Source organism: Nomascus leucogenys, chromosome 11 (assembly GCF_006542625.1).
Source record: "Nomascus leucogenys isolate Asia chromosome 11, Asia_NLE_v1, whole genome shotgun sequence".
Taxonomy (NCBI): Eukaryota; Metazoa; Chordata; class Mammalia; order Primates; family Hylobatidae; genus Nomascus; species Nomascus leucogenys.
In genome coordinates this window covers 26,866,420-26,877,988 of record NC_044391.1, presented here as the reverse complement: position 1 = coordinate 26,877,988, position 11,569 = coordinate 26,866,420, and the positions used below count along the sequence as shown (strand labels likewise).

The following is an 11,569-nucleotide window of genomic DNA, read 5'->3' as shown; positions in this document are numbered from 1 at the left end:
ATTTCAATAAAGTGTTTGGCAAAGTTTCAGGATAAGGAACAAGGTGAGGAAATGAGGACTGGATAAGGTTGTATGGTTAGCATGATTCAAATCTGACAGTATCCACAAGGTGTTGATTAATGAATTGCTGTCATATTGTGGGAAGGTTTCTAATTTTAACCCTTTCCTGTTCCTCAAATTTATAGTCACTTAGCAACATATGCGGGTTGGTTGTGCAAATGACCCAATTCATTTAGTGCAACGCTAGGCACTTAGCAATTGTTCAATAAATGTTTGTTGAGTTTAATGGAGAGGAAACTGTTGATACTTTATGTGACCAAATCACAATTGTAAATGAGTTCATTAGGCTGAAAGTCAAAATACAAATAATGATGATACTGAAAATGGATAAGTGAATTTTGTTCTTTTGGACTCAAATAATCAATGGTACAACTATAGCAGTTGGGAAGCCCAATTTAACATATAAATTAAAACATGTCTTTAAAAAGTTAGCACTACAGGCTAAATATGAATTAATAGGCTGTTCCCTTCTCCTACAAAATTAATATAAGTTACAGAATGTCATGTGCTGATCAAGGGCAATCATAGCCTGTTGTTCTCTACACTGTTTAGATAACATCTGAAAACTGTGTTTCATGATAGGCACTGCATTTTAAGAGGATTATTAATAAAGAGACCATAATGCCAAAGGGATTCCTATAAGAAATGGGTAGAGATATTTGGATAATATGCCTAGGTTATTTTTTAGAAACTTTTTTTTTTTTTTTTTTGAGACAGAGTATTGCTCTGTCACCCAGGCTGGAGTGCAGTGGCACGATCTCGGCTCACTGCAACCTCTGCCTCCCAGATTCAAGTGAGTCTCCTGACTCAGCCTCCCAGGTAGCTGGGACTACAGGCATGCACCACCACACCCAGATAATTTTTCTATTTTTAGTAGAGACGGGATTTCACCATGTCAGACAGGCTGGCCTCAAACTCCTAACCTCAGATGATCCACCCACCTCAGCTTCCCAAAGTGATGGGATTACAAGTGTGAGTCTCCACATCGGGCCTATTTTTTAGAAACTTGAGCAGGAGTAGGGGTGGTAATGGGAGTCTTCATGATAGCTACCTCCACATATCCAAAAGCTATCATCTACAAGCAAGATTTATTCTTAGTAGCTCTAGCTTAGCTCGACTAAGCTAAATTTAAATTAGCTTAACTAGGAGCTTGAAAAAAAAAATGACAAGCAAATTTTTGGCTCTAGATAAGAAATATTTCTTTATCAAACAAAATGATTGACAAATGAAGCAGTGACTACCCCAAAGTAATAGTAAAATGCAGATAATTTTTAAAGCAAATTGTTGCATGAAATAGTTTCACGGGTTTTTTAATGTTTGTAAATTTATTAGGTAACCCCCACTCAACCAGAATAGGTTCAAAGCAACTCCTTAAAGTACTCCATATTTTGAGGTTCCATCCACCTCTAAGACTGTCTGATTGTGATCACAGTTGTGTTGCCAGAAAGCCAAGAACAAAACAGAGTTAAATCACTGTCCACCACTATCATCATGCAGACTAAGAGACACAGGGTTTAAGAAATATTAATTCAAGGCCAGGCGCTGTGGCTTATGCCTTTAATCTCTGCACTTTGGGAGGCCGAGGCGGGAGGATCACGAGGTCAGGAGTTCGAGACCAGCCTGACCAACACGGTGAAACCCGGTCTCCACTAAAAATACAAAAATTAGCTGGGTGTATAAAAGCGCCTGTAATCCCAGGTACTCAGGAGGCTGAGGTAGGAGAATAGCTTGAACCCAGGAGGCAGAGGCTGCAATGAGCTGAGATTGCACCACTGCACTCCAGCCTGGGCAACAGAGTGAGATTCCATCTCAAGAAAAATAAATAAATAAATAAATAAATAAATATGAATTCAGTTGAATTCCACAAGTGTTTTTGGATTTCTTCTTTTGTACTAGGCACTTGTAGTTACTGAATTTATAACTGAATAAGACATAGTACTTGGCCACAGAAAGTTTATAGTCTTACGTTGGAAAACGTCCTGAATAGATAACTTCAAGATGCTTTCTATAACAGTGCCTGCCATAGTTGGCACTTGTGTTAGTCTCTAATTGCTGCTGCAACAAATTACCAAAATTTAGCACCTTACAACAGCACAATTTTTTTTTTTTTAAATCTTGTTCTGTTGCCCAGGCTTGAGTGCAGTGGCATGATCATGGCTCACTGCAGCCTCGACCTCACAGGCACAGGCAAAGCTCCCACCTCAGCCTCTTGGGTAGCTGTAACTGTGGGTATGTGCTACCATGCCCAGCTAATTTTTGTATTTTTTGTAGAGATGGGATTTCACGCTGTTGCCTGGGCCAGTCTTGAACGTCTGGACTCACGCGATCCACCAGCCTTGGCCTACCAAAGTGCTGGGATTATAGGCATGAGCCACTGCACCCGGCCAACAACGCGAATTTATTATCTTATGATTTTTGGAGGACAGAAATCTGAAATGGCCACAGAGGTGGTATCTGCGAGTGAAGTGAGCCAGCTGGGACCTAGGGCAGAAGGGCCCATGCCGTGTGTATGTGAGGAAGCTGCAACTGAGCTCCAGCCAGTTTTAGCCATGTAATATTTAGCCCAGTGTTGTTACATATTTCAATTTTTCAAGAGGAGCTGCAAATCTGGCTATTTATATATAAATAATCAACAACTTTAACACTGGCAACTCCTATCAAACACCTCTGTGGACCAATTTGGCCCATATTCTACTAGTTTGCAAACTCTAGTTAAAGACAAAGAGAAGACTTGGCTAATTAATCAATAGTTCTAAACCTGGAGTCTGGAAGAGAATTCAGGAGTCTATGAATATGAATGGGAAAAAAAAGTGTCTTATTTTAATTTATAGAACATAATTTGTATCTGTCTTCCTACAACTGTATATTTAAACATAGAAAATAAATACTATATCTTTATTTTACTAACCTCTAATAGAAATTTAGCATCTCCTTATTTATGAACATCAGTCATAGACCACAGTACTATTGGGAATACCTGTAAATATCACCCATAGAAATCACAAGTATTTTCATATTACACTACAGTGTTGCAGTGTCTCAAAATGTCTTCTCTGCTCATCATCACTTTGAAATGGGCAATTTGTAGATCTACTCTAGATCTTGTGTAATATACTAATGAAGAATCACATACAACACCATCATCATGGATTTGCTTTTATTTTAATATTTCGATAACTGTATTTCATCATATTTGCTTACCTTTGTAATGATATTTTATTTAATAAACTTAGAAGGATTATTCTGAGATTTCAATAGATGTCATAAGACTACAAAGGGATTCATAGCACACGTGCCTCTGTCTGTCTCTCTCTCTCTGTCTGTCTCACACAAACACACAGACACACACGCACATACAGACACACACAAACACATATATGCACCAACTCTTGAACCAACTGAGGAGAATGAAGAAGAAAGCAAGACAAAAGACTCCTCAAAAATCTTTGATTAAATGTGTGTGTGTGGCTACCTGGCCCTTGTCAATCTGTAACTGTCACTGACGCATTCTTATTAATTCTTTGAGCCTCTCAGGTGCTGCAGTTAAATCTAATTTCAGTGACTAGGAATAACTGAGCCTTGGTCAAAAACAGAAGCCTGCTGTTGTTAAACTATATTATTAAAGTGGGCTACCCTAGGAAATGCATTTTATTCAGTAAGTAAGTCACACAGTAACTTAGGCTGTATAGCTAGAGATGCTGTTCTTTTGTTTGAGATCTTGCTGGGCTGTATAGTTAGAGATGCTGTTCTCTTGAGATCTTGCTGGGCTGAGGCGCTTCTGACGGCTTGCTCACCATCCCATTTAACCAAAGACTCTCTCTCTCTGCTGATGGATGATCACTGGTTTCTTTGCAGGTCTGGGAAATGTGTTTGGCTTGCTCCCTGATATGACATGCCTGCTCAGCTTGCTGGCTTTTGCAAAGTTTAGCTCAGTTGTGGGTTTTTCTTGCTTCCAGGAGACTTGGGTTGGCTTTTCACATTCCTAGGTCTCCTGTGTCTGAAAACCTTCAGTTTGGCTTTACAAATGATCCTATAATGTAACACTAGCTCCTGAATGGTAACGTAAGTTTGGTAATAATAATAAAATAGAAATAGGGAGCAATCAGAGATTATTAGCATGGGCATATGAATTAAGCCATATTGCAACAAATCTGTTTCAAGAGTAATAATCTTAGTTTGGACAGAATTGAATTCAAGACCTCAGCCTTGCTGGCATTTCCCACATCCACTTCCTCTAACTATGAAACTTTCCAGATATGTACTTGAATGATATGTGTTCCCAACTAGACTTCATGTGGTCTTCTAAAAGAAAGTCTCCTCTCAACCTCTTTTTTCAAATGCCCTGATATTTTTTGAGTCCTAGGTAGCTGAATATCCTTTAAAGTTATATATAAGAAGGTCCTCATACCTCTATGGTCTCCAAGAACAGAGATTATTGTTTCTTTTGTTCATCAGGTATCTCTAGCCTGGCACATGAAAGATGTTCAAAAAATATTAGTTGGTTTAACTAATAAATGAATAAATGCAATATGAATAATTATAATTACAATTATAATACTTTCCTCAAAGATTATTGAAAGAATTATTTGAAAACATTCATGAACTTTTAAATCTTATGAAAGTGAATAAATTGGATTTGCTAGTGCCATAAACCATGGTTAATTCCACACCTTCTCTTTATGTTATGTCCAATAAGAAGTGCAGAAAGCACATTTACACAACTCTAATCGTCTTTTGTTTATATAAAAACCTGTTTCTAAGCAAAATTATACAAGTGACATATTTCATGTTTGCTGCCATTCAAACCTCCTTTTGTCAGTGCTACTCTATTTTGAGGGGGTATCAATTTCCAGGGGCCCAAGGCCCTCAGAGAATCTTGTACATTTTACATAATTAGTTTTGAAGATTCTCTCATCCTTACTGCAGACACTGAGCATTTGCTACCATTGCCTCTTCATCATCACAACTTATCTTTCCTATCTTATATTCTTTTTTATTTTTTATTTTTATTTTTTGAGACAGAGTCTCACTCTGTCACCCAGGCTGGAATGCAGTGGTGCGATCTCAGCTCACTGCAACCTCCACCCAGGTTCAAGAGATTCTTCTGCCTCAGCCTCCCGAGTAGCTGGGGCTACAGGTGCACGCCACCACACCCAGCTAATTTTTGTATTTTTAGTAGAAATGGGGTTTCACCATATTGGCCAGGCTGGTCTCAAGTTCCTGACCTCATGATCCACCCACCTCGGTCTCCCAAAGTGCTGGGATTACAGGCATGAGCCACCATGCCCAGGCTCCTATCTTATATTCTTTCTCAGCAGTAAAAAGCCAACCTTAAAACTTTGTGTATGTGGTCATGTTATCCGCGGGTTACTACTTAATGCGATATTTCCCGCGTGGTGTGTGTGTCTTTCATTAGGAGCAGCTACTTCAGCCCTCCTGGCAAAATGGCAGGAGAATATTGGCTCTTCCAAGAACACTTCATATGGTGCCACATTGGCAGCTACCTATTTTATCTGTGCATAAATCCTGCCCCAGTAACACACACTAAGGTGTTTCTCATCTGTGCTCTAAGTGGATGAGAAACTAGGTTCAGATGGTGAACTAGGAGACTCGGGCAAATTGCCCCCTCTCTCTCTGCCTTAGGTTCTTTACCTATAAATTGAAAAGTGGGAAAGGTAGTGCCCCAGATTTTCTCATCTTTTCTGCACCTAAAACAGTAATGATTCTGAGATTCATTGGAATATGCTTCATATAAAATAAACCAGGTTAAAAGGGAAATCCTTAAGAGATACTGCTGTTTTTCTCACGCTTGCCATTAGACTCTTTATGATAATAGAATAATTTAGGAGCCAAAAGGATAATATATATTTTTTGCAGTACATAAGCTTTATGAAGACAACAAAGTGATTTTTGAAGAATGACCAGCCAGGCGCTGTGGCTAATGCCTGTAATCCCAACACTTTGAGAGGCTGAGGCAGGCAGATCACTTGAGACCAGCAATTTGAGACAAGCCTGAGCAATATGGCAGAACCCCATCTCTACAAAAAATTCTACAAAAAAATTAGCTGGGTGTAGCGGCATGTGCCTGTGATCCCAACTACTCCGGAGGCTAAGGTGAGAGGATCACTTCAGTAGGTAAGGTTGAGGCTGCAGTGAGCTGAGATCATGCCACCGCACACCAGGCTGGGTGACAGGGTGAGACTCTATTAAAAAAAAAAAAACGAACAAATTCATTCTCCAAAGAGAACTGAAGAATACAAATTTTACTGAACTATACAGAATATATTCCACAGTGCATTCTGATAACTGCTTTTATTTCCTCTGCTTTCAGGATCTTGTGACACCTAGAATGATTCTTCAAGCCACTTATTCTTTGTGATAACACATTTCTATGGTAGATCCTAGTATATCTAGCCTGAGCTGAGTCTTCAGCCTTATCAGGACTATCATCTTCAATGTGAGAAACAAAGATCTAAATTTCCATTTTTTTGTGGAGGGATTACTTCCTAGTTGAGATTCTTTCAACACACAAAAGCGGGAACACCATGAAATTTTCTCTTAAAAAACATAAAATATGCCTGTTGCAAGATGCGATTGTAATGCTGTTATTCAATCAGTTTGTGTCCTGCATAGTGAAGGCACATGTACACAGATATGTTCATCAGGGTAAGGCTAAACTGCTGCATCAAAGAGGATCTCCCACAACCAAAGCTTACAGGCTTAAAGAAACAAATAAATTAACTTTTTGGTCATGTCCCAACCTGAGATACATGTTGCCAGATGGTACCTCTGCTGCATGCTGGCCATTTAGGAACCCAAGGTAAAGGTGGCTCACCTGTCCTCAATATGTGTTCCCTAGTAACAACCTAAATTCCACGTGTGAACTTAAAAATAGACCACAAGCTGGTAATTTTATCACTTTGTAGTTTAAAATGTGATCCATAAATCCTCTTACCTCTTCGCCATATACGTTTGCCTCTGTTTTTTAAAAAGTCATGGCATGGTGACTACTTTTATGCCATCATATGTAGTGGGTAAACTGTTGATAAAATGTAATACAATTCTCACTTTTTTTAGGTTCTATTGAGGGAATTAATGAATCTGAAGATTTCCTTGTATGGTATGTATGATTCTCCTGTTCGATAAAAGATGTCAAGGATTCATAATAAAGATCTAGGTTTTCTAACATCTTATTTGCCATTGTGTTGATACACCAATATCAGGCTGTTGTTTCTGCAGCAGTGACCAAACTTCAAAATATAAAGGAATGTGTTCTTTTGTGTTCTGTTTTTGTTGACACTGGATTTTTGTTCTGAACAAAAATAAAAACTTTTCTTTTTTTTGGTTAAGTAGAGACTTTGACCAAAAAGAAAACATAAAAAGACAACAATGTGTTGGTGTAAGCCCGGAGACAGTGGTGACTGTTTTTATTTTTATAGTGCATTATGAAAGACAGTTTTCTAAAAAGTTTGAAGGCAGCTAAGAATGAAATACTTTTAAAGATCTATGGCTCTTTTAAAGATATGACTTGGATGATCAGCATTCGTCTTTGAGCAATGAAAAGTAAGTCAGTTTATACAGTAGCATATTTACCGGCCTAGAAAAGAAAAAGGTATGCTATTCACATTCATAGAATCCAAGTTTCTTTTCGCCATGGAGAACCAAGATGTTTTATTGGTTCAAACTGTCACACAGTTTTTTCGCAGGGCTAGGTCTCTTGGGCAAGGAGTCCCACAGCAACTGAGCAAACACTCTGGAGTTATATGTAGCTCAAGACCACCACAAGGGTTGCTAGAGGAGGGCAGGCCAACCACTCTGTGGGATCTGAGGGAGTGGCTTCTGAGAATTAGATGGTCTCAGGGGCATCAGAAGCCTGACGGTGCATGCCTGCCTTCAGCCTGGTGATAGATCCCTGCTAGGGTGCTGAGGCTCCCAGATCAGCAAGGTCTCACAGCCCCCCAGCCCCAATCAGGTTAAGCCTGGGATCCCCTGCCATGCCCGGTCAGACAGCCAAGACACTGACACTCGACACTTGGCCCTACCTCCCAGAAAACTGCTTCTCAGGCCTCCCATGGCTGTCCCACAGTAGTTTTGGCCCAAATCATTTCCTGCTACATTTCCTTTCTTCATTGCTGTGTAGAGAAGTGTGACAGGGCATGAAAAATAGAACTGTGAGCCAAATAACACACTGTATTTGAAAGGAATGATCTGGTATCCTTCAATAAAAAATAATTGTGCTTGTAATATCAAATGTGTGGCTACAGACTTGCAAAAAACCCAAAAGACCATGGGATGGAGTGGTATAGTGGTAGAGAACAGAGAGACAAGAGATCAGAAGCACCTGGGAAGAGAAGGTTCCTAATTAGAAGATGTGGCTTCAGTGTTCTTGAAGGCACTCAGCTATAGTCAAGGCCTGTCCATGACACAAAAGGGTGAGGTGAGGTTAGTGATACATATAATTTCTGCTTACATTAAGCCTATAAAATTAATTAGCCTAATTGGCTAATAATTAGTTTGTATTATTAAGGATGGTTAGAAACCAGTCTCATATCTTGTAGTATATCATTATTAACAGAAATATTTATAAACTAAGATTACCATGTATATGAATGTATTATTAGTTCTAAATATTCTTGGAAGGTAATTTAATTGGAAAGCAGACATTCTCTTCACTAGCATGTGCACTCATGTGCACACACAGAGCACTCAAGGAAGGACTGAAAAGAGAAAGACAAGTAAGGAAAAACAACTAAGGAAAAAGTAAAGCAGAATTGGAAATCAAAACAAAATTACATCTGAAATGATGTGATTAATAAAGTAGCCAAAGAAGGGCACTCAAATATCAAAGTAATACATGAACAGAGGCATTTTCCAAAACTCCAAGTAGAATAAGGGAATCATTTCACTGTACAACTACAACAATATACACGCAACTAGTCTTCCTTTCTAGTCATAACAAAAATTACTTGAAACATATACAGAATGAAGGAAAGAATTCCGGTTTTATACTGAGAATTCAAGGAGAGAAAAGTTATTTTCTCCAAAGGCTGAAAATCTTATATATATATATATATATATATATAGTGTGAATATATATATAATCAGTAGTTGCTGTATATATATACATATATACATATATACACATATATATATACATATATATATATTCTGTGAGCATATAGGTAAAATTCCTTTTATCTCTTTCATCTCGAGAGCCTGAAATAATTTAATCTTCTTGCAAAGTTTCTTAAAAAGAGACTGTAAATGTTTACATTATTAAGCATGTATTTAATGGAGAAAAACGAACAAGAACAAAAATTTCAGCTGAGGTATTTTTGCCAAGAAAAGATCTCCCAGAGTGAATTTTGTGACGGCTTGGAAAAAATAGAATAAGGTAGGTTCTGTGTAGAATAATGCTGTTTGGAAAATTATAACTGGATTTTAAATCCATTTTATGATAGTAACAAGTCACTTCAAGTTTTTCCTTACATGGTGTTAATTAAGCTACATAAAATCAGGTTCATAAAATAAACTTTTCTTCTTTCACAATAGAAGAATCAAGCAGTTATCACTTTAACCAAGTGATCAAATATATGATCCCCAGTAATGGAACACATTGTCATAATATGACTCTTGGTGTGATGGTATTGGAAGTACATAACATAATCTATATTGTATTTTCCCAAAAATGTTTAACCTAAATATTAGCACAAGAAAACAATCAAATCCAGATTGTGGAACATTCTCTGAAACAGATTGCTCTAACCCTTCAAAAATGTTAATGCCGTGAAACATAAACAGGAGAGGGAACTATTCTAGATTAAAGGAAACTAAAGAGACATGACAACCATATGCAATGTGATATGTGTTGGATGTTTGTTCCCTCCAAATCTCGTATTAAACTATAATCTCCCATGTTAGAGGCGGGGCCTAGTGGGAGGTGTTGGATCACAGGGGCGAATCCCTCATTAATGCCTTAGTGCCATTCTCATGATAATGAATAAGTTCTCTGTGTTTGTGTGAGACCTGGTTGTTTAAAAGAATATTTCTCTCTCTCTCTCTCTCTCTCTCTCTCTGTCTCTCTCCTGCTCCTGCCATGTGATGTGCTGGCTCTCTTCACCTTCTGCCAGCATTGTAAGCTTCCTGAGCCCCTCACCAGAAGCAGTTGCTGACACTAGGCTTTGTATATAGCCTGCAGAACCATGAACCAATTCTAGTATATGGGTTTTCATTGTACTATTCTTTCAACTTCTCAGCATGTTTAAGATTGTTTAAGGACACTGGGTTATTAAATAGTAAATGAGGACTGTTTCTCTCTTGTTTTGTGGGGGAAGGGGAAGTTTCCTGTGAAGACCAAAAAACCTGCTAGACAAATTCCATTAAGAGCTGTAACACTCTGTGTTTCAGGTAATAAGTGAAGAAGGGACAATACGCTATCTCCATTTTGCAATTTCTACTATACTCTCATGGATCTAAGTGTTGAGCATCGCTGGTTATAAAATAAAAGATAATCAGATACTATATGCCTTTTAAAAAAATACACCATTACTATGAAGTAGTCTTGCCAAAAAAATCAAACCTAAAATGGACCAAAGACCTAGGTCAGTCATTTGCAAACATCAGTGGGATTAGGAGAACCCAAAAGGCTTGTTAAATCAGATTGCTGGACTGCAAGTCCAGAGTTTCTGATTAAATAGGTTTAGGGTAAAGTCCAATCATTTTCATTTCTAACAAGCGGGAGTGCTGAGGCTACACCCCATGATCATCTTTTGAAAGCAAATTTTCTAGATTAACCTGCTAATTTACAGAAACTCCAAAGGACAGAGAAACATGTTAAATAATACCATGGGGATGTTATCAACAAAACCAGACTGTGGGCAAGTCTAAAAGAAAAAAACAGTCTGTGTGTCTTAAATAAATAAATTGCAATTTAAATAAAGATGAAAGGGGAATATATAGGTTAAAAGAGATTTAGGCCAGGCCCCATGGCTCATGTCTGTAATCCCAGCACTTTGGGAGGTCGAGCAGGTGGATCACTTGAGCTCAGGAGTTCAAGACCGGCCTGGGCAGCACAGTGAAAACCTCTCTCTACAAATAAATACAAAAAAGTAGCAGGGCATGGTGGTATGCACAGATCACCTGAGCCCAGGAGGTCAAAGCTGCAGTGAGCCAAGATCATGCCACTACACTCCAACCTGGGCAACAGAGCAAGACTCTGTCTCAAAAAAAAAAAAAAAAAAAAGAGAGAGAGAGAAAGAGATTTAAAAGATATGCCAATCAACTGCAATATGCAAAATTCTACTTAGATTCTTATTTAACATTACTTTTTTAAAGCGTATTTATTACATTTAAGAGAAAATTAGAACTTTGGCAATTGACTGGATGAATTATTACTTTTATAGATGTGTTAGTGGTATTTTTATTTTTTTGAAAGAGAGTTCTTCCAGCACTTTGGGAGGCCAAGGCAGGCAGATTGCTTGAGTCCAGGAGTTTGAGAGCAGCCTGGGCA

The 11,569-nt window shown here is 38.2% G+C and overlaps 1 non-coding gene across 1 annotated transcript; it reads right to left on the bottom strand.

Annotated features, from left to right (window-relative positions):
- Positions 1-10,392: 10,392 nt before the first annotated feature.
- LOC115837401 lies at positions 10,393-10,457 on the bottom strand. The gene has a single exon (XR_004032445.1). It is a non-coding gene; the product is annotated as a U7 small nuclear RNA (small nuclear RNA).
- Positions 10,458-11,569: the final 1,112 nt, after the last annotated feature.